At 39.5% G+C, this 23,662-nt stretch overlaps 1 pseudogene; it reads right to left on the reverse strand.

The window, feature by feature from the left end:
* Positions 1-12,487: 12,487 nt before the first annotated feature.
* Positions 12,488-15,076, reverse strand: LOC147465833 (uncharacterized; annotated as a pseudogene).
* Between the last annotated feature and the right edge of the window lie 8,586 nt (positions 15,077-23,662).

Below are 23,662 nucleotides of genomic sequence, written 5' to 3' on the forward strand. Positions count from 1 at the left end.
ACATCTTCAATGATAAATGGTTCGTTTCCCTTTTTCTTAAACTTGGGAATGTGTTGCTTAAGGGAATAGACTAGAACTGAGTCCCCTTTTTTGAAGATTTTGGTGATTAAGTGGGAATCAAAAAACTATTTTTGTTTTCGCTTTTGTGCATAGATATGAGCTACAACAGTTAGTCTTTGCTCGTCTAGCTTTATCAAATCTTCAAGTCTTTCTGAAAATTCATGTCCAATCCACTCAAGAGTCTGTGCTACCCTTAATGTCAGCAATAGAAGCTCTATTGGTAGTATGGCATCAAGACCATAAAAAGGGTTAAAGGGTGTAGCATTTAGAGCTGTTTTGAACGAAACTCGGTAAGCCCATAGAGGAGCATGGAGATTCATTTCCCAATCTCTCCTTCCTGAACTAACCACTTTGGTCAGTACCGAGCTAAGAATTTTATTTGTATGCTCAACTTTTCCGTTTGCTTGTGGGTGATAGGGAGCTGATTTGTTATGGATAACTATAAACTCATTAAGCAAATACTCTATTACCTCATTGAGGAAATGAGTTCCCCGATCACTGACAATCTCTAATGGAAGTCCATATCTCATGAATACATACTCATATAAGAATGCAGTAGTGGTTCTGGCATCATTCTTTTGAGTTGCTTTAATTTAGCCTCGGCCCACTTGGTCAAATAGTCCGTAGATACAATGATATATTGAGCTTAGGTTCTATAAGCAGGTGGTTGTATCAGTCCCACAAAATATATACCCCATTTTACAAAGGCTATAGCCCCCATCATTGATCTTAAGGGCATGATGTCTACTCATGTTGGCATTTTTGCTTGTTTTGACAAGCATCACACCTCCGAACATATTCTTTGGCATCTGCAAAAAGTGTTGGCCACCATATGCCTGCCATCAAGATTGCTCTTGCGGTGGTCTCACTAGAAAAGTGACCTCCAGCTAATCCAACATATGTTTGTTCTATAATAAGAATATACTCATGTTCATTTGCACAAAGACGCAAATGTTGATCTTTACCTCTCCGATAATTGGTTCCCAATAAGAGCATAGTCTCTTGCTTTAGTTTCAATTTCTCTTTGACAGTGTTTACTCATTTCCTCAGGAAATGTTCGGCTCGATAAGTAGGTAGCCAAATAATTACTCCACTTAGAAACAGGTGACATTTGAAACAATGTTACATGAGGAATGGGTGGTTGTTTTTGACATTGAGGGCAATCTTTTACAAAAGATCTAACATCTCTCCTCATAGCCAGCCAAAATACTCCAAGTCTTAAGATTCTTTGCATTGGTCTTTCGAAAAGTGAAGTTCTACTATAGTAACATGTGCTTGAATTTGGTATTGATCCTTTTCTTCAAGGTTAATGCATAAAAGCAATATCCCGTCTCGATTTCTCTTATATAGCCTTCTAGCTAGTAATTGATACATGGTCGATTGCTCGATTAAATCAATTGTGATAGGAAATGGTGATTCCACTTGAGCTATTTTCATCAATGAAATAATTTTTCCGACCATCTAGGTATCATTTCCACGGAGAACAAATAGGCATCTGGTAGATCATCGTCTACCCCTTTGGGTGATTCCCCTGAAACAATCCTGGACAAATGATCTGCTCGTTGATGCATAGTGCCTTTTTTACAACCACAGTGAAATCAAATTCGAGAAGAATGATGAACCATCTCACTATTCTCCCTGTGCTGCATGGATTGTTGACCAAATATAACAAAGCTTGTTGGTCCACAAAGAACACAAACTTTTGGCTAATAGGTAATGTTTATATTTTTAACAGCATAGATAATTCCTAGTCCTTCTCTTCTAGTGGTGGTGTAATTCTTTTCTGCCATGTTCAATTGTCGGCTAGCATAAGAAATAGGAAAGTCAATTTTTCCATCTCTTGGTTGGGCTAGTATACAACCAATAGCAAAGTTTGAAGCATCTACATGTACGTGGAATACCTTATACCAATCGGGTTCTTTCAATATTGGAGCTGAGGTGAGATCTTGCTTAAGATTCATGAAGGATTCTTCACATGTCTCGGTCCATTCAAAGTGCGTAATCAAGCTATACATTGGTTTGCAATTATAGCATACATGTAGATGAACCCTCGGTAATATCCACAATGTTCCATGAAGGTTTGTATCCCCTTGACTATTGTTGGTCTAGGTAAATCAGCAATGACCTGAATCTTTTCAATATCAGTAGCTATGCCATTTTTAGACACTATATGTCCAATAATTTTCCCTTGTCTTCCCATGAATGTGCACTTTTTAGGATTTAAGCAAATCCTATAAAGTCTACATTTCTCGAATACCTTTTTGAGGTGTTCCAAATGATCAGCCCGGATTGACGAATGTACGTATAGATCATCCATGTATACTTCCAAGAATTTTCAAAAATACTCTTTGAAAGCATGGCTCATCAATCTCTGAAACGTGGCTGGAGCATTAGTTAACCCAAACAGCATAACCCGATAGACAAATATACCCCATTCTATTGCAAAAGCAGTAGAAACCAACAAACCAATGCAGACTATAATAGTGATCTTGTGTGGATTGTTCCTGAGGAGATGCTGGCAAAAGTCCAAGAAAATGAAGAACTTAAAGTTTATACATGAGCATATTGTTCTTCGTCTAGGATGCATTGAGTTTTTAAAGGCTCTATTTAGCAATTTCAATGTAGGGATATGGTCAGTTGCTAATGACATGCATGTTGTGGACATCATCAGGATTTTAGAAAAGGAAGCTAAAGAAAAATTTCTATTCTTTATGATCTGGGGGCAAAGCCAATGTCAACCATGCGTAGAGTCAAGGATCACTCGCTTAGATAATCCAAGAGTAGAAGCACTTTTCAAACCGCTGGCTATTGCATCATCAAAATTTGGGCTTGATGCAAGAAGATTGCTTCTTGTAGATGATGAACCATTAAAGGAATGTGTGAATATTGCATTGAATTGTATTTTTCCACCATCATTTAATGTTGATGATGAGGAGGATAATATCCTCCTTGGGGAGCTGCTACCATATATCAAAGCTCTCAATCATGTTAATGACATTCGCACAGTTACAGGGTCTCATTTATATGGACAATCACCCATTGCTCAAGGTCATGAGCTTTATAACCGTATATGCAAGGTTGTTGCAGAGTGGGAGGAGAGAAATCTAATTTTTCTAGGAAAAACCTACTTCACGGGAAGACTACCAAAAGTTTCTCGTCCTCTTCACGATGAGAAAGTTACAACATCTAGCACTAGTGGAATGTCCACTCGAAGTCAAGACAAGAAACTTTCAACACGTGATCGAGAAAAAGTAAGGGTCTTAAAGAATATCAAATCATTATCAGCCTTGAAAGGTACAAAAGCAATCATGCTTGCCCAAAAATTGGGATACAAGGAGCCTGTGATCAAAGTACATGAAGCCAGGAGTTATATAAAGCATCTAAAAATTCAGTATGATTTCAAATAGCCCTATATCAAGAAATGATGGAGCAATGTTTTGTAACATTTTGTCATTTACAAAGATCTTTATGTACTCAGAGACTTTGTTAGAGTGCTTAGGGTTTCAAGATATATGAATATGTATATGATTAATAGTTTTTTAAATTGTCTTTCAATACTATAAGTAACTTCTAAGTTTCATGTGCCAAATGCTCTTTTTTTAAAAAGCTTTTATAGTTGTTTGCTTTGAAATTTGAGTTCACTATGCCATCAAGGACAATCTTCATGCTCATAAGGTCAAATCTCACCCTATATGTCCTTGGGGGAATTTCACTTTATGGTCTCAACACCCTATGAATCTAAGGACATAGGGTCATAGTTTGGCATGTGTTCTTGCATAGGACTTACTAAGTGTAACCACAAATTAGCACCCTATGTCCCTAAGGTCTTCAACACACTTAAGATCTCTATATTAACTTTTTTTTTTTAATCATTTCAGGGCTTCCAAGAAAAAATGTTTTGCTATTAGATTATCACAAAATAGAGGAGCTCCCTTTCATATTACATCAAATATCACATTCAAACCAAGAGCAATGGTTTCATTATCTACCAACATCTTTCAAACAGGACAAAAGAACGCTTATCTTGGATTTAGAGGGTGTGCTTCTTGCAACATTTGAGCTTCAATCAAGGCCAACTTGGACCAAGTACATGTGCATTGTAGAAGATAACAATGAGGTGTATGTGGTGCATCCAGATGCAGAGTATTTCTTAAGATTTTGCTTTGAGTTCTTTGAGGTTTGGATTTGGAGCTGCCATCGTTTACAAAAAGCTCAACACATAATCAAGACCTATTTTCCTACACAAAGTCACAAATTCAAGATGATTATGGATAACCGGTGCTGCCAAAATTCAAATTTCATGATCGGTTACAAAAGAGCCTATCACAAAAATCTTTAGACCATATGGAAGCTATTTGATTATTTAGATGGGGGCAACACTATAATATTTGATGATAGTCCATATCGAGTGATGTGGAATATGCAAGGAACTTATATTATTTTTCCAAAGTTTTGGAACCAACCTACTCAATTGCTTCAAATTTTTTTAAAAGATGAAATTGTTCCATGGTTATGTGGATGGTTGTATGCTAAAGACAAGAGAGACTATACCATAATAAATTTTGTAATGTTCCATCTTGATCCTGAGACTCACTATGTAATGCAATGTTATATGTCTCAAAGGACTCAAATTCTCAAGAGAAGGAGGCCATTTTAAGTGTACTAGTTAAGTATTCTAAATAGCATCTACCAAGTATTTGGCAATGTGTACTTTTCAAAATTTAAACTTGATGGAATGTTGTGGGATATCTTGAAACATCTTTAAGCTGTTTTTTTAATGAAGTGCATCCTATTGTCAGGAGACTTCTCTCATTCAAGTTCTTTGGTTTCATTGTTTGATGCTTCTATGGTATTGTTAACTTTTTCTTCTTATTAATTGTCTTTATTAAGTGATCCAAACAATCAGAATTTCTTGACATTTGGTAGTGTTACAAAACGGTGTTTTTTGAACACCCTCGATCTTGGAGATATCATACTCTTTCTAGTTAGTCTTTTATTGTACATGCGATGAAGACCATCATTTTTATGAAACTGTCAAGTTGATGGTAATCTTTATGTTCATACTTTATACTATTTTGACATAAGCAATGTATACAATGCGTATTATTCACATCAAATGGTGTTTTTAAACACCTCCTTTTTTTGAGACACCGTCTTTAAAACCTTTGAGTGAAGTTTTAAAGCATGTACTTGATGTAAAAAATATTCATCTTAACATTGATTCTTTGGCACAAACTTATATTAGGAGTTTTTATATTGTAGTTTTATGTTAAGAAATAATTTCAAAGTTAGAATTATGATAGTTTATCTAAGTAAATGTCTCATCTAAATTTGTATAGTTAAATAAAATACCAAATGGAATTATAGGTGCAATAGATGACATCTTATGGTCTTAGGGCCATAGGATACTCTATAATATTGTTTAGATTTTTTAATTGTGTGTGAACATAGATCATAGAGGGTTTTTCTCACTACCATAGAGGATATCCTATGGCTTTGGGGCCACATGGTCTCAATATTGAGCGTAGAGGATTTCTTACTAGAATAGAGGGTACCTTGTGGCCTTAGGTCCATAGGGTGCAAACACAGAGTATAGAGGATTTCTTACTAGCACAGAGGGCACCCTATGGTCTAAGGCCATATGGTGACAACATATAGAATAGAAGGTTTCTAACTAGCATACGAGGCACACCTTGTGCGCCTGGGGACATAGTGTGCCAACATAGAGCATAGAAGGGTTTCTTATTGGCATAAAAAACATCTTGTGGCCGTAAGACAACCTACATCCTTAGGGACATAGGGTGGCACATAAATAAAGTCCCATATGGATTTGAAGGGCTGGACCTCTTTGTACGTTGGGACCAGCTAACAATCCTAACCCTATGGCCTTGAGGTCATAAAGAGACATATTAAAGTCATAGACATGTCTACAAAGAGCACCATATGGCCTTAAGGCCATAGGTGCAATAGATGGCATCTCATGGTCTTATAGCCATAGGATACTATATAGTATTGTTTTGACTTTTTAAGTGTGAAATATATTTTGAATGTTGTTTAAGTTATCGTGTATTTAAAACTTGATAGCATCTACAAAACCATGACCAAGTATTTTGTTATACATGGATTAAGGTCACCAAATTATGACAAGCGTGTTTAATAGTATTTGCCTTTACATATTATCTTTTTTAATTGCTGTAATCAATCTATATGCTGCTTAAAATCATATCAATTGGTTTTTTGACACCTCATTTCTTGAGAAGATACTTCTAGAAGCATTTGTTGTATTTTGAAAAGCACTGATGTCATACAAATCCTCTTTCCAAAAACTATATTGGAGGTTTATTCTTAAATTTTATAGTAGAGAATTAAAATAGACTCATACAATCATGATAATTTATATAAATTAAAGGCAACTAGAGCTTAGAAATCATTAAATAACACAATCCTAGCATACACATTTAGAATTTGGGAAACGGGATTTTCCCAAATTATCTAAAATGGTGTTTAGAGGCAATGGTCCATATTGCTACGTTTGTAGCCTTGAGAGAGCATGAACAAGTAGAATTTACGATACCACTCCCTTGATCACTGTTTTAGATCATAAAGAGTCTTTTATAACTGAAACACCAATTCTTCATTGCCCTTCTCAACAAAACCTTCTAGTTGCTGCATATAAACTTCTTCTTGAAGATCACCATGCAAGAACGCCGTCTTGACATCCATCAGGTCAAGTTCCATGTCGTCTTTAGCAACCAACACAAGTACACACCGCAGAGTAGTCATCTTGACAACCGAAGAAAAGATCTCATCAAAGTCAATACCCTGCTGCTGCTTAAATCCTTTAGCAACAAGCCATGCCTTGTACTTGGGTTTATTATCATGAGGTGTAATTTTCTTCTTGTACACCCATTTTCATGGTAATGCCTTTTTACCTTTAGGCAACCGAACCAAATTTCAAGTTTGATTCTTATGCAATGAGTCCATTTCTGATTGCATGGCCAACTGCCATTTTTTCGAGTCAACCACTTGTAATGCCTCCTTGGAACAAGATGGTTCTCCGCAATCCGTGAGCATGACATAATTTAGAGATGGCACATAATGATCAGGTGGTTTGGAGACACGCTCAGAACGTCTCACCACAACTGATTCTGCCTCTCTAGCCACTATAGGCTGTTCGTGAGTCTGACCATGCTGTCTTGATGTGCTAGCACTAGGTCCATCTTCCCTGAAGACAACTCTTCTGATCTCCTCTGTCTTGTCTGGCTTAGCGTGAAACTTGGATTCATTGAAATGCACATCATTGCTACGAATAACTTTTCTGGACTCAGTATCCCAAAGCCGATAACCCATCTCGCTCGATTCTCCGTAGCCAAGAAATATACACTTCTTGCTCTTTGGTTCTAATTTATTCCTGAACTCCTTAGGAATATGGCTATAAGCTTCACAACCAAAGACTGTGAGATGCTTATACGAAGGTGCTTTGCCTGTCCATAGCATCTCGTCCACTTCACTCTTATCCAAAACCCTACTAGGAGACCTGTTGATCAAATGGACTGTTGTAGCCACTGCTTCTACCCAAAATCCATCAGGCAACTCAGCATTTGACAACATGCTTCTGAACTTCTCTTGTATGGTCCTATTCATACATTCTGAAACTCCATTTTGTGAAGGATTTTATGGTGCAGTAAGTTCCCGCTTTATCCCTTTTGCTTCACAAAAGTCTTGAAAAGCTTTGGAAATGTACTCTCCACCATTGTCAGTTCTAGAGCACTTCAGCTTCTAACCACTTTGATTCTCCACAAGCATCAAGAATGTCTTAAAGACCGTGAACACCTCATCCTTGTGATTCAAGAAGTAAACCCATACTTTGCGAGAATAGTCATCTATGAATGTACAAAAGTACGTTGCTCCCCCTAGTGAAAAACTAGGCATTGGTCCGCATAGATCACGGTGCACAAGATCTAACCGTTCGTCCCTACAATTCCTCTTTGATCTGTGTGGTTCCTGTGTTTGCTTACCATAAACACAATGCTCACAAAACTCAAAATGTTGAAATGTAAAGCCAGGCAAATAACCATAAAGAGAAAGTATTTCTATTCCTCTTTTTGACATATTTCCCAGCCTAGGATGCCACAGTGACACACTTGGCTACTCAATCACATTAATCACATGGTTTTTAACCTCTGAAACATGTAAGTGTATAGAGTTCTTGACTTGCTTCCATGTGCTATAGTCATCAAGCCTTTGGAGATCTTCCAAGCGTTGTTCCCAAAAACTATCATATAACCCGCATCATCCAACTTTCCTATACTGGTCAAGCTCTTTCGGATTGCTGGAACATGTCTCACATTCTTGAGCCATAAAGAAGAACCATTCTGAAACTTCAACTGCACATCTCCCACTCCAAGTATATCACAAACCTGCTCATTGCCAAGTCTGACATAATCTCTAGTAGCCACATATGATGTAAACCACTCTTTGTGCGAAGAAACATGTAAAGATGCCCCTGAGTTGATAATCCAATCACTCATAGCATGTCCATGCTCTACAGTCAAGAAAACAGAATCAAGATTTCTTGTGAGGAAGATGTCACCAGATGCTATACCAGAATCACTGTCTGAACCAGATCATGTGACATTCACCTCTTCAATCTTCACTGAACTCTTCTTTTCATCTTGCTCAGAACTCTTTGTTTTGCCTTTTTCTTGTTTCCACTTCGTACAGTCTCTCTTCATGTGACCCTTCTTGCCACAATGGTAGCATTCTATGTCATCCTTTGACTTCGAGTCACGAGACTTACTTCGGTTTTGTGCCTTCTTACCCTTCTTCTCTTTAAACTGTTGTCTCCCTCGAATGACCAAAGCACTGTTGCCTTTGCTTTTGTCAATGTTCTTCCTGTTCACTTCCTCTGTGAGCAAGCTGCCTTCTACATTGGCACTTGTAAGACCTTTTGGCACGACAGAATTAGTTAACGTTGTACGAAAAGTATCCCAACTGTCTGGCAAAGTGATTAAGAGAAACATATCCTTCACTGAATCTGGAAAGACTATCTCCTGTGCTGTTAACTGGCTGAAAATTGTGTGAAATTCATTGAGATGATTTGACATGGCTGTCCCTTCCTTCATCTTCAGATCCACCAATTTCTTGAGCCAGTAAATCTGAGAAGCAGCACTTTGTTTCTCGTACATACCACATAGCTTTTGCCATACGCCATACGTTGTAGTCTCTTCTGCTACGTTGAAGTAAACATTTTCTGCCAGTGTTAGCATGGTTGTGGAACAAGCTAACTCATCAAGCTCTTCCCACTCATCTTCAGCCATACCTTCTGGTCTTTCCCCTTTGAGCTTCAGTGGCTTCACTTGTTTTTTGTGCACCAAAACCTGCCAAATCTGCTTCTTCCAAAATGGAAAGTTTGTGCCATCCAGCTTCTTTATGTTGTAAAGAGTCTCACTTTGAGAAGATGCCATATTTGCCAAACTATTTACTCCTGGGAAAAATCCGGCAGAGTTTCCCTTGTAAACTGGCCTCTGTACACAATAAACAAGCTGTAAAACAACAAGCTGAACACCTCTCCTCAAGAACTGTCAGTATTTTGAAAAATTTTGACAGAGTCTCCCCTGTAAACTGAGCTGTGGAAATCAAAAGATAGCTAAAAAACAACCATAAATAGCTAACCACTGACAAATCTAAAAATCTCTGTAATATGCTATCCTGAAAGCATATACCGTCTCCTGTTTGGGCGATCACAGAACCTGTATCTGTCTCAAGACTGAACCCTGAACAATGCCTCAACGGCTTGACGCATAAGATGCAATCCAGTGTCTACACAAATTCATACATCCTATGGGATAAAAGTCACCAAAGAGGATGCGTGTAGAGGGGAGCTCCAACAACCTAATCCACCTCACACTGGGTAACCCAGCCCCCAATGCTTGGCTTCAAAAAATCTCACACACGACCCTCTCAGCTGGCTTAGCAAATTGCCCAGAACTAGCATACATCCTACAATAGACCAATCACTATCCTATGACCGCTGCGGCAGTCTGTCTACTAGCGTGACTCACAACTAGTAGACCCACAATCACAGTACATCAATCTGCAATACATGCCAGTGGTGTCAAGCCGTCGTATGGCCACACCTCCCCTGGAACCTGGCAAGCACAAGAAGTAGCAATGCAGACTGCAATATATATATCTGATGATATATATGTGTACCTGGTCTATAGATGATGCTTTGAAGACTAATGAGTGATGTATGTCGATGCCGATATTGATGCCGACCACCTCCTGCTTGCCAATCTACACAAGAAGGGTTTCTTTGTGGCTGAAACCTATCTTCTGATGTAGTGCTCAGAACAAAATTTGGAGGGCATAAACAGCTTCAAAAGGGGGGTAAAACCACAAGTCACCTAATGGAAATACTCCCGGAACGCCGAGTGTGAATTTCCAAGCTCCAGATCCAGAACTTGCCTGAAAAGTGCATGCGCGCGATTATGCAAAAACGCATTGAACCTTGCTCTGATACCAATTGAAGTCGTGGAGAAGAGCGTAGATTGACTCACACACACACACACACACACACACACACACACACACACACACACACACACACACACACACACACACACACACACACACACACACACACACACAGATACACAGAGAGCTTACACAGTACGTAGAGAAGTCGTTTTAAGGGTTATCTCCCAAACCTTATTATCCACAAAAGTATATGTGAGTATATACAAAGAGTTAGTGATAAGTGAGTTCGGCGGGCGGCCGGCCATATCCATATAAGAGGCCACTTGGGCTTTAATCCCAACAAAGAACCCCAAAAGAGACTTCCATTTTATGACACCTTGCAGCATCTAGAATCACGGCCCTTGCAAAAAACCTGAGCTTGAACAACTATATATTTAGCAGCCTGAAATATGCCGAATGCATCATGCAAGCACATCCAGGCACGAATCGCCTACTACAATGCAATGGATAGGGAGAACGCTCTCAAGATGATATTGCAGTGATCTCTAAAGAAACCCTCCAAATTTTCATTTCTTAGTGGCTGCTTCGCATTGCACTGGAGCTCGCCACTCCATCTCTCCCCCAAGAGCATGCTGGTGACCATACATGTTGCGGCTACTGCATGGTAGTCCCCATCTCCGGAATCCTCAATAACCAGTAAGCATTGACCACTGCTACACACCATGCATTCCTTACAATGTAAAATCAACAAATAAAGGGTATCCTCAACAACAGTCACATGCAGTCACAAAAAGAACCAGCAAAGCAAAAGAGAAAGTTATATAGACCCTAATGTGAGAGGATCCCCTCACAAGTAGCAAGAGAGTGTCAATGTCTTAGCCCTAGGCACATGAAAACTTGCAGCAGCAGGAGAAACTCACCCTCAACTTCTGACAAATGATGGCACCGCATCGCCCTTAGATCTACACAATTAACAACCGAGATCAATGGACAAGTAATCACAAAAAAAAAAAGCAAAAGACGAACAAGATTCGGACATTGATACAAGGGGATTCCCTCTAAAAACAAGCAAAAGAGTATTGATGTCGTAGCCCCAAGTACAGAGAGAAAAATAGGGCAGAAATAAAACTACCTTCCAAATGAAGGATTACACTTTGAGATAAGCTTGTCTTTCTTGGTTGCCACCTTCAAACTAGGCCATTGGCCGTGTGCCAAAATGCTTACAACACCTTCAAGATGGTTGTTTGGACCAACATTTTGATTTGTAGAGTCTACATACATATGAGTCCTTTGTAGAAACTCGAATACACCAATAGAGAGCACATCGTTCACAGAATTGTCATGAGAATGTAACTCCTGCCCTTTTCTTAGGAGTCAGAACATCATGAGGTAGCTAAATCCTTTTTTAGCAATTAGTAGTTATTTTTTACTATAGAAGATTTTGCACACTTGTGAAAAACTTTCAAGGAGTGGCTTACATGCCAGTCGCACCAGATTCCTGCAAAATGCAAAACCAACAAAACCAGGTGATGTAACAATTCAGCTATCAGATAGGCAAAACTGTCTCATTTTGTATCTTCAATAAATATACAGAGTAAGAATTTTCTTTTTGCAAAACTAACAAAACAAGATGATGTAAAAGCTCAGCTATCATATAGGCAAAGCTGTCTCATTTTGCATCTTCAATAAATATACAGGAGGTAAAACGTGTTGTTAACTGGAGAGAAGTCAGTTTTGTTGCGACCAGTTAGTGCATGTTGTATCAACAACTGAAAAATTGAATGGGCATTGGATTTTTTAATGCAACTTTGAGCGCATTGTCTATAAAGCTAATAGATCATATTAGCAAAGTCCCTTCAAAAGTACATGGACTCCATTTAAGTAATCGAATATATTCTAGTAGCGAATTCCATCAAAATAATGAAAGATGAATCGCATCACAAACTCATAAGTCGGACGATGTCCTCCTTGGTTTTGCAAGATTCCAGACATCATAAACCTTTTGCCATTCTACATTCTCAATGCTAGGTCCAAGCAATGAAACACGCATTAATGCTTCAAGAGTTTCCACATTCAAGAACTCCCGAGCACGCGTCTTGATGAGATTTTGTTTTGAGAAACCTCTTTCACATGATACAGATGACGCAAGAAGAAACAACATGACCTGCCACAACTTTGTCAGATTCACGTATGTTTGCATCCAGTTCTTATTAGAACAAAAAACACGCCATGCATCTGACATATTCATCCCCTCACATCCGTAATACAATGTATCTGTGAATGAGAGCAGGGTGAAAGCATGACTGGGTGGTACACTTTTATGGGTTGATTACAAGTTTTGAATAGCTGCGCTATTAGACGTGGCGCACGGTAAAAGTTTTGCAAATTAATTCTAAATTTGGTGCCAAGCAGCTTTTTAGATTCTCCTCTTCAAGAGCTATCCAATGATATATCACACGCCTTGGGTTCTTCTATCTTTGTCAAACATATTGCAGCTATTAATTTGCCAAATAGTGATGTCCCGAACACAGCTTTGGTGTCCACCCAGTCATGCTTTCACCAAGCAACTCTGCCTTGCAATTGTCAATGTCAACCAGACTTCCAAACTTCTCAAGCGATTTCTTGAGCCATTCTGAGAACTTTTTCTCTCTGGATTTTATCTCCTATGCAATCTTTGTTTTGCGAGGATAGTAATGTGGGTTGAAAAGTCTAGCTGCATTGTAGAAATAAACATCTGGAAATCGATCATTCACACATTCTATCACTTTCAAGACAAACCTATTTGCAAAATTCATGCAACTTTGAACGTCACCCCCTTCCTTATCCAATGGCAACCCATTTGCATCATTGCTTGGAATTTTAGCATACAAGAGCTGATGCAAAATCTCCTTTCCATCATGACTAACATACACGAAAACACAGTCCTTTGTGGCATCCATGAAATTCTTCAAGAAGTGACTGCCTTTTCCAAACTCCTGCTGAAGAAATTTTTGTTTCAAATTAGAAGCAATAGTTACCTCTATTTTAGCACTTATAGAAGGAATATCCACATTCTTCTAGAAATGAGTATTCAACGCATTAAGATCCCTCAGCACATCTGCCAGCATGTATATACAAAAGAGGAATTTACAAACGTGAAGTTTTTCATACAAACTCTTTCCATTGTCTTTCCAAAAGCTGAGAATTGCAGGCATGAGTTGTGTCAACCTCTCCATCACATTACCTCGTGCGAGCCATCGAACCTCATGAATGTTTAAAACTTCTAAGACTTGTAAGTGCATCTCCTTCAACAAACTTTGGAAACCTGTGTGCCTTACACTAGAACCAGAAATCCATGAATAGACTTTGTTAGCAAGTTTATCAATATATGGTAAAGAAGGAAAGCATTTAAGTGCATCAAGTACAGCAAGAGCCTCTCTATGTGCAATACAATGAACACTCATGAGATGTGGCATCTCTCTTTTCATTTTTGCAACCAATCCATCATTGTAACCAAGCATTGATCTATCTCCATCTGTTGCTATTCCAACCAATTGTTGCTTGTTAAGTCCAACTTCTTTCATCATTTTCATGCTACCCCCATCAGGTACTGTGAGTAGCTTTGCAAATGTAATTTCAGCAGAGGAGCGGCCTGAACATTTAGGTTCCCAAAAAGAGAAATAAATGATGAGATGCTTCTCTAAAGACCTATCCGTAGTCTCATCTACCATCAATGCATAATAGGGGCTTTGCAACAACTTTTGCTTTTGCAAATCATCCAAATACTTTGATATGCAAAAGATGAACTCCTTCTCGGCCATCATATTAGTATATGAGGAGTAGTCATGCTGAATGGGCATTTCTTCTACATTCAAAGAATAGATCAAACCACGCAATCCCTCATACTTACGGATAGCCAGGTCCTCTTTTGCATTGAAATATACAAGTTTCATGACGGTAATGACCCTGTGCCTATTTCTGCTAATGACTTTCTTTGCATGAGTCTTCATCCATTTTCCACCTTTGCTATAGTGCTTTGTTGCAGCCCAAACATGCTCCTTGGACTTATGATGTTTTCTTATGGCACTCTTCATGATTGTTTTACATTAACCATTTCCTTTGCCCCAAGGTCCCTTACTTTATACTTTGTACACTAAGCTCATTTCATAAACTCCTTCTCCTTATGAATGACCTGGAAAACAAAGGGATACGTAATTACCCATTCTTGACGAAACATCCTCACGGTTACCTTTTTAGCCTTTGTTGGCGCAATCACTTATGTAGTTGTAGAGACACCATTGTGTGAGCCATCAGTTGATTGCCTTACACCTTCAATCTCTTCTATAGTATGGGCATTCAAACTCTCCACGCCAACCTCAAGAGTATCCTCTATCTCCACAATGTCTTCCATCTCGCTATCTAAGCAAAAGATATCTTTCAAAAACTCTCCCATAGATTTCTTTTCAGTTTTGTTACCTGATGCACAAGCTTTGTCATCTGAAGCTGAGGTCTTTTGTCCCCTTTCAAAGAATTGAAGCAAAGTACTTTGACTCATCTTTGATGGAATTTGTATGCTTTGCAAGCAAAAATTATCAAGCACATAAGTTTACATACATCACATCCTTATGAGATACTCTCAAGTCCCTCGTCTAGTTTAATACACATGTACAATGCATGCAAAGACCCAACTCTCTCTCTCTCTCTCTCTCTCTCTCTCTCTCTCTCTCTCTCTCTCTCTCTCTCTCTTCCCAAACCTTACAATCTATAGGGATGCCCAACCTTGCAATTAAGAGTCTCGACAAACAAGCCCTCATGTTAAACTTTAATGAATGTATTCCGAAATATGTTATTTCTTAAAAAGTTTCTCACATTGTCATCCATTAAAAACCAACAAAATAGCTCCTAAAAAAACCTAAACATCTTAGGAACAAAAGATAATTTCAAGCTTCAACAAGATCCAAAACATGCTTCTTTAAATCACCAAACCCATTTATCAGTCTTATCTCTTATCTAAAACAGAATTTCCAGTCTCTTTACGCAATGGAAATTGCACATGATCATCTTTATCTCTAAAAACAAGTAAATGGCCTAGCAAAAGGTAATTTCAACCTTCAACAAGATCCAAAACATGTGCTTCTTTAAATCACCACACCCATCTATCGATCTTATTGCATGAAAGAAAAATTTCCCACCTCAACTGCTGGCAATGGAAATTGCACATGAGCATCTTTGTCCTCATTCACACAAGCACTCCTTATTCAACAAATTATCTCTAAAGAAGTAAATAGCCTAGCAAGAGGTAATTTTAAGCTTCATTAGCATCCAAAAAATGTGCTTCTTTAAATCGTTGTACATCCATATATCAATCTTATTGCCTGAAAGAAGAATTTCCCACCTCAATTGGCAATGGAAATTGCAAACGAGCATCTTTATCACCATTCATGCAAGCACATCTTATTTGAACAAAAATTATACTAACAATTTCAAAAGATTGACATTCAAAATGTTGAGATGCACAACTTTTCACTCATCCAATTAGCTAGTCAATGAATGACCCATTCAACCATAGAACAATACACTCACAATAGTTGATAGACCCATTGTCCCATTGTAGCAGCAATACCCTCACAACATAAATGTGATCCATGAGTAGAACAATCACCTGATTCTTTAGCGATAATGTGTTATTTCACCAAATAGTTCAAGATTCTCTGCACTATAAATTGTAAAATTACTATTTTTTTAGTTTTACCACAAAAATTGAAGTTAAAAAAGCAATTGATGATTGAAATGTTAAGAAATAAGTGTTAATAGGTACCATTTATAGTGTTGAAACCGAAAACCTGACTGAGGAACAAGCCCTCACCTCTACTGTAGTGGGAATGTCACTAATGCATGTGTTGAAGTGAATCGTTGCGTCTCATTTTGGACAGAGCGCCAAAGTCTTCATTTCCTGCAATGACATACACACAAAAAATCTATAAGCCCATAATCATACCAAGTAAGAGATAGTATCTCATACTCCTTAGAGAAAGACAAGGAAATCCATGTGCGCACACACACACACACACACACACACGCACATACATAGAGATTTATGGGGAAGGGGGGGGAGGGGAGAAGAAGAGGATTTTAATCGTAGAAATCTATCCCAAGAGACCTCAAAGATCTATTTGGAGACCTGTTATTCAAGAGGAAAATAGCATAACACGCACACACACACACACACACAGAGAAATGAAATGAAATAAAATGTTATATTAGCATCTTCAAACGGCCAAAATGACCTATGACACCAAAAAGTTACAAGTGGTGAATTTGATACAATGTATGAATACAGAGAGCTGAAATGGGGGGGGCGGGGGGGATCTGATACAATGAGTGATACAAATCAACAGAGGTAGGGGATCAAACTCAGAGGAGATCCCTCATCACTCACTGTAGAAAGTGACTAATATCCTCCGTGGTTAGTACTCTAACTGGGCATCTCGCATGTGAAACTAGAGTGATCCGGATCCTATACTACAACCTTTGTCAATGCTATGAGGCCACCCATGGTCATGGGCACCTAGATGTTCCTAACTCAATTGCTTGATCAATCAACATACCTCTCGTGTGGATGGGATCCAAAATCTTCTGTGACGGTTTCTCCTCTAGTTGTTCACTAACTAGTGTGAAGAAATATGTGATCTACCTCTAAGCCTGGATCTGATATGATGTCCTCAACAAGCTCTCTCTATATCCATGTAGCTTGATCAATAAAAACAATCCGAGACACCTCTGGTCCTCGCTGCCTCATGACTCTAGAAAGTGGTCCAAAACCCTCTTTGAATAGACAATGGAAGCGGCATCATATCTCACAGAACACGGGGCAACGTGTTTGCATACCCCAGACTTGGGTGCTAGATGTGTTTGGTTCTAGTTGTCCGAGGTTCACAACATTAGCAAGTTGTAACATACAATTACTTGAGAACACAATGCACTCTGAGTGTTTACAATAAAAACTTTAGATGCCAACAACCTTAAAGGTTCGCTTCATTTAGAAAAAGTATCCCTTGAGGCCTAAGTATCCCTTGATGCTTAAATTTTCAAATTAGAAACCGGGAAGTCTTTATTTCCTACAATGACATATACACAACAAATCTATAAGCCCATAATCATACTAAGTAAAAGATAGTAACTCCTACTCCTTAGAGAGACATAAGGAAATCCATGCGCGCTTGCGCGCACACACACACACACACACATACATATAGAAAAAATTTGAGGGGGGGGGGGGGGAGGGGGGGAGGGAGAAGAAGAGGATTTTAATCGTAGAATTCTATCCCAAGAGACCTCAAAGATCTATTTGGAGACCGGTTATTCAAGAGGAAAATAGCATAACACGCACACATACACACACACATAAATGAAATGAAATAAAATGTTATATTAGCATCTTCAAACGGCCAAAATGACCTATGACACCAAAAAGTTACAAGTGGTGAATTTGATACAATGTATGAATACAGAGAGCTGAAATGGGGGGGGCGGGGGGGATCTGATACAATGAGTGATACAAATCAACAGAGGTAGGGGATCAAACTTAGAGGAGATCCCTCATCACTCACTGTAGAAAGTGACTAATATCCTCCGTGGTTAGTACTCTAACTGGGCATCTCGCATGTGAAACTAGAGTGATCCGGATCCTATACTACAACCTTTGTCAATGCTATGAGGCCACCCATGGTCATGGGCACCTAGATGTTCCTAACTCAATTGCTTGATCAATCAACATACCTCTCGTGTGGATGGGATCCAAAATCTTCTGTGACGGTTTCTCCTCTAGTTGTTCACTAACTAGTGTGAAGAAATATGTGATCTACCTCTAAGCCTGGATCTGATATGATGTCCTCAACAAGCTCTCTCTATATCCATGTAGCTTGATCAATAAAAACAATCCGAGACACCTCTGGTCCTCGCTGCCTCATGACTCTAGAAAGTGGTCCAAAACCCTCTTTGAATAGACAATGGAAGCGGCATCATATCTCACAGAACACGGGGCGACGTGTTTGCATACCCCAGACTTGGGTGCTAGATGTGTTTGGTTCTAGTTGTCCGAGGTTCACAACATTAGCAAGTTGTAACATACAATTACTTGAGAACACAATGCACTCTGAGTGTTTACAATAAAAACTTTAGATGCCAACAACCTTAAAGGTTCGCTTCATTTAGAAAAAGTATCCCTTGAGGCCTAAGTATCCCTTGATGCTTAAATTTTCAAATTAGAAACCGGGAAGTCTTTATTTCCTACAATGACATATACACAACAAATCTATAAGCCCATAATCATACTAAGTAAAAGATAGTAACTCCTACTCCTTAGAGAGACATAAGGAAATCCATGCGCGCTTGCGCGCACACACACACACACACACATACATATAGAAAAAATTTGAGGGGGGGGGGGGGGGGGGGGGGGGGGGGAGGGAGAAGAAGAGGATTTTAATCGTAGAATTCTATCCGAAGAGACCTCAAAGATCTATTTGGAGACCGGTTATTCAAGAGGAAAATAGCATAACACGCACACATACACACACACATAAATGAAATGAAATAAAATGTTATATTAGCATCTTCAAACGGCCAAAATGACCTATGACACCAAAAAGTTACAAGTGGTGAATTTGATACAATGTATGAATACAGAGAGCTGAAATGGGGGGGGCGGGGGGGATCTGATACAATGAGTGATACAAATCAACAGAGGTAGGGGATCAAACTCAGAGGAGATCCCTCATCACTCACTGTAGAAAGTGACTAATATCCTCCGTGGTTAGTACTCTAACTGGGCATCTCGCATGTGAAACTAGAGTGATCCGGATCCTATACTACAACCTTTGTCAATGCTATGAGGCCACCCATGGTCATGGGCACCTAGATGTTCCTAACTCAATTGCTTGATCAATCAACATACCTCTCGTGTGGATGGGATCCAAAATCTTCTGTGACGGTTTCTCCTCTAGTTGTTCACTAACTAGTGTGAAGAAATATGTGATCTACCTCTAAGCCTGGATCTGATATGATGTCCTCAACAAGCTCTCTCTATATCCATGTAGCTTGATCAATAAAAACAATCCGAGACACCTCTGGTCCTCGCTGCCTCATGACTCTAGAAAGTGGTCCAAAACCCTCTTTGAATAGACAATGGAAGCGGCATCATATCTCACAGAACACGGGGCAACGTGTTTGCATACCCCAGACTTGGGTGCTAGATGTGTTTGGTTCTAGTTGTCCGAGGTTCACAACATTAGCAAGTTGTAACATACAATTACTTCAGAAAACAATGCACTCTTAGTGTTTACAATAAAAACTTTAGATGCCAACAACCTTAAAGGTTCGCTTTATTTAGAAAAAGTATCCCTTGAGGCCTAAGTATCCCTCGATGCTTAAATTTTCAAATTAGAAACCGGGAAGTCTTTATTTCCTACAATGACATATACACAACAAATCTATAAGCCCATAATCATACTAAGTAAAAGATAGTAACTCCTACTCCTTAGAGAAAGACATAAGGAAATCCATGCGCGCTTGCGCACACACACACACACATACATATAGAAAAAAATTTGGGGGGGGGGGGGGAGGGGGGGAGGGAGAAGAAGAGGATTTTAATCGTAGAATTCTATCCCAAGAGACCTCAAAGATCTATTTGGAGATCTGTTATTCAAGAGGAAAATAACATAACACGCACACATACACACACACATAAATGAAATGAAATAAAATGTTATATTAGCATCTTCAAACGGCCAAAATGACCTATGACACCAAAAAGTTACAAGTGGTGAATTTGATACAATGTATGAATACAGAGAGTTGAAATGGGGGGGGCGGGGGGGATCTGATACAATGAGTGATACAAATCAACAGAGGTAGGGGATCAAACTCAGAGGAGATCCCTCATCACTCACTATAGAAAGTGACTAATATCCTCCGTGGTTAGTACTCTAACTGGGCATCTCGCATGTGAAACTAGAGTGATCCGGATCCTATACTACAACCTTTGTCAATGCTATGAGGCCACCCATGGTCATGGGCACCTAGATGTTCCTAACTCAATTGCTTGATCAATCAACATACTTCTCGTGTGGATGGGATCCAAAATCTTCTGTGACAGTTTCTCCTCTAGTTGTTCACTGACTAGTGTGAAGAAATATGTGATCTACCTCTAAGCCTGGATCTGATATGATGTCCTCAACAAGCTCTCTCTATATCCATGTAGCTTGATCAATAAAAACAATCCGAAACACCTCTGGTCCTCGCTGCCTCATGACTCTAGAAAGTGGTCCAAAACGCTCTTTGAGTAGACAATGGAAGCGGCATCATATCTCATAGAACACGGGGCAAGGTGTTTGCATACCCCAGACTTGGGTGCTAGATATGTTTGGTTCTAGTTGTCTGAGGTTCAGAACATTAGCAAGTTGTAACATACAATTAATTCAGAAAACAATGCACTCTAAGTGTTTACAATAAAAACTTTAGATGCCAACAACCTTAAAGGTTCGCTTTATCCAGAAAAAGTATCCCTTTGGGGCTAAGTATCCTTTATGCTTAAATTTTCAAATTAGAAACCCCGAAGTCTTTATTTCCTACAATGACATGACATAGACACAACAAATCTATAAGCCCATAATCATACTAAGTAAAAGATAGTAACTCCTACTCCTTACTCCTTAGAGAAAGACATAAGGAAATCCATGCGTGAGTGCACGCACACACACACACATACATATAGAAAAAAATTGGGTTTTGGGGGGGGGGGGGAGGGGGGGAGGGAGAGAGAAGAAGAGGATTTTAATCGTAGAAATCTATCCCAAGAGACCTGAAAGATCTATTTGGAGACCTATTATTCAAGAGGAAAATAGAATAACACGCATGCACGCACTCACACACACACAAATATGAAATGAAATAAAATGTTATATTAACGTTTTCAAAAGGCCAAAATGACCTATGACACCTAAAAGTTACGAGTGGTGAATCTAATACAATGTCTGAGTACAAAAAAAAAGAGTACAGAGAGCTGAAATGGGGGGGGGGGGGGGAGATTTGATACAATGAGTGATACAAATCAACAAAGGTAGGGGGATCGAACTCAGAGGAGATCCCTCATCACTCACTGTAGAAAGTGACTAATATCCTTCGTGGTTAGTACTCTGACTCGGCATCTCGCATGTGAAGCTAGAGTGATCCGGATCCTATATTACAACCTTTGTCAATGCTATGAGGCCACCCATGGTCATGGGCACCTAGATGTTCCTAACTCAATTGCTTGATCAATCAACATACCTCTCGTGTGGATGGGATCCAAAATCTACTGTGACGATTTCTCCTCTAGCTGTTCACTGACTAGTGTGAAGAAATATGTGATCTACCTCTAAGCCTGGATCTGATATGATGTCCTCAACAAGCTCTCTCTATAACCATGTAGCTCGAGTAAAAACAATCCCAGACACCTCTGGTACTCGCTGCCTCATGACTCTAGAAAGTGGTCGAAAACCCTCTTTGAATAGACAATGGAAGCGGCATCATATCTCATAGAACACGGGGCAAAGTGTTTGCCTACCCCAGACTTGGGTGCTATATGTGATTGGTTCTAGTTATAGGAGGTTCACAACATTTGCAACTTCAGAAAAAAAAAAAAAGCACTCTGTGTGTTTACAATGAGAACTTTAGATACCAACAACCTTAAAGGTTGGCTTTATCCAGAAAAAGTATCCCTTGATGCTTAAGTTTTCAAATTAGAAGCTTCAGAGTTGACATACGTTCAAACTTCAAGGCTCTCCCTCTAGAGGCTAAGTTAGAAGCTTCATACACAGATCCCAAGCATGCAAACTAAAATATTAACTAAGTTCACAGGAGTGAAAACTTAAATATTACCAAGGCAAACAAGAAAAGAAAACAACCGGGGTATAGTGTATTTGACCGGCTATAGTCATAAAATCTCGGTTACAATTTGAGCTTGCCTTGAAGAAAACTGGCAAATTTACACAAGTTTTAGTGTAAATACGGACAAAAGCTTCAAATTTTGACCTAGAAACCGACAGGATTTCAAGTTTTCCCTTATTTTCTTCGGTTAGGAAAACTGTATTCTTCCAGCCTTGAAAACTACCTACATGCGCCTCGTGATTGATGAATGTGTCTTGACTTTTGGTGTTGCAATCAAGAGAATCCGCATCTTTGTGTTAAGAAAATACTTCCTCTTTTTTGTGCCCACTACCTTTCTTCCTCAACCCTACTTTTTGTTTTTCGCATCCAACTCTCAGGTAATTTGTGCTCCTTAGGCTATGTGCGTGAGAGATAGCTGTAGCCTGTGCACCAACAGCTGATAGATTTCGGCTAGGGCGTGATTGTCGACCAACGACCTGACGATTGAGCTGCTGAGATTAGAGTAAGACGAACGAGCTGAGACTTCGACTCGAGAGCTCGATTGAAAGAAGAGGAGGGAGTCGGGCGTCGCGAGCTGTGAGTGACACGACTCTCGACAAAGATACATGTAAAATTATTCAATGCTCCTACATTGTGTTTTGCTAAATTTCATTTCTAGTATGTCGTACGCATTTCGAAAAAAGACGTAATAACCCGAATCTTTCAAAATCCTGTCTCGAGAAGCAAGGTAGCCTGGAAATGGGGGAGGAGCAGCTCGACGATGCGCTGGGGCTGAATCTTGTTCTGGAGAGGCAAGGCAAGCAGGGCAGGCCACAGTTGTGAGCGACGCCACGAGGGAGAAAGGAGGAAACAATACACACACACACACACATATATATGTGTGTGTGTGTGTGTGTGTGTGTGTGTGTGTGTGTGTGTGTATGTATGACACCTTACTCCTTATACTTGGGTGTCTAATGACACCTTGTCCCTAGCACGAAGGCGGAGGGGGATGAGAGTTTTTGCTGTCTCCAGCTGCAGAGGTCCAGTGGGAGCAATGGCTGATGCAGGCGCAAGAACTGCTCTCTCTCTCTCTCTCTCTCTCTCTCTCTCTCTCTCTCTCTCTCTCGTCTTGCAGGGTTCTGAACATGAGCGCCATTCATGTGGTGAATGGGAAGCAGGCGGAGACGATGACGAAGCCCAACAACCACGGGCAAGGGGGACTACAATC

This window comes from Adiantum capillus-veneris, chromosome 1 (assembly GCF_014529385.1).
Source record: "Adiantum capillus-veneris isolate H3 chromosome 1, ASM1452938v2, whole genome shotgun sequence".
Lineage (NCBI taxonomy): Eukaryota > Viridiplantae > Streptophyta > Polypodiopsida > Polypodiales > Pteridaceae > Adiantum > Adiantum capillus-veneris.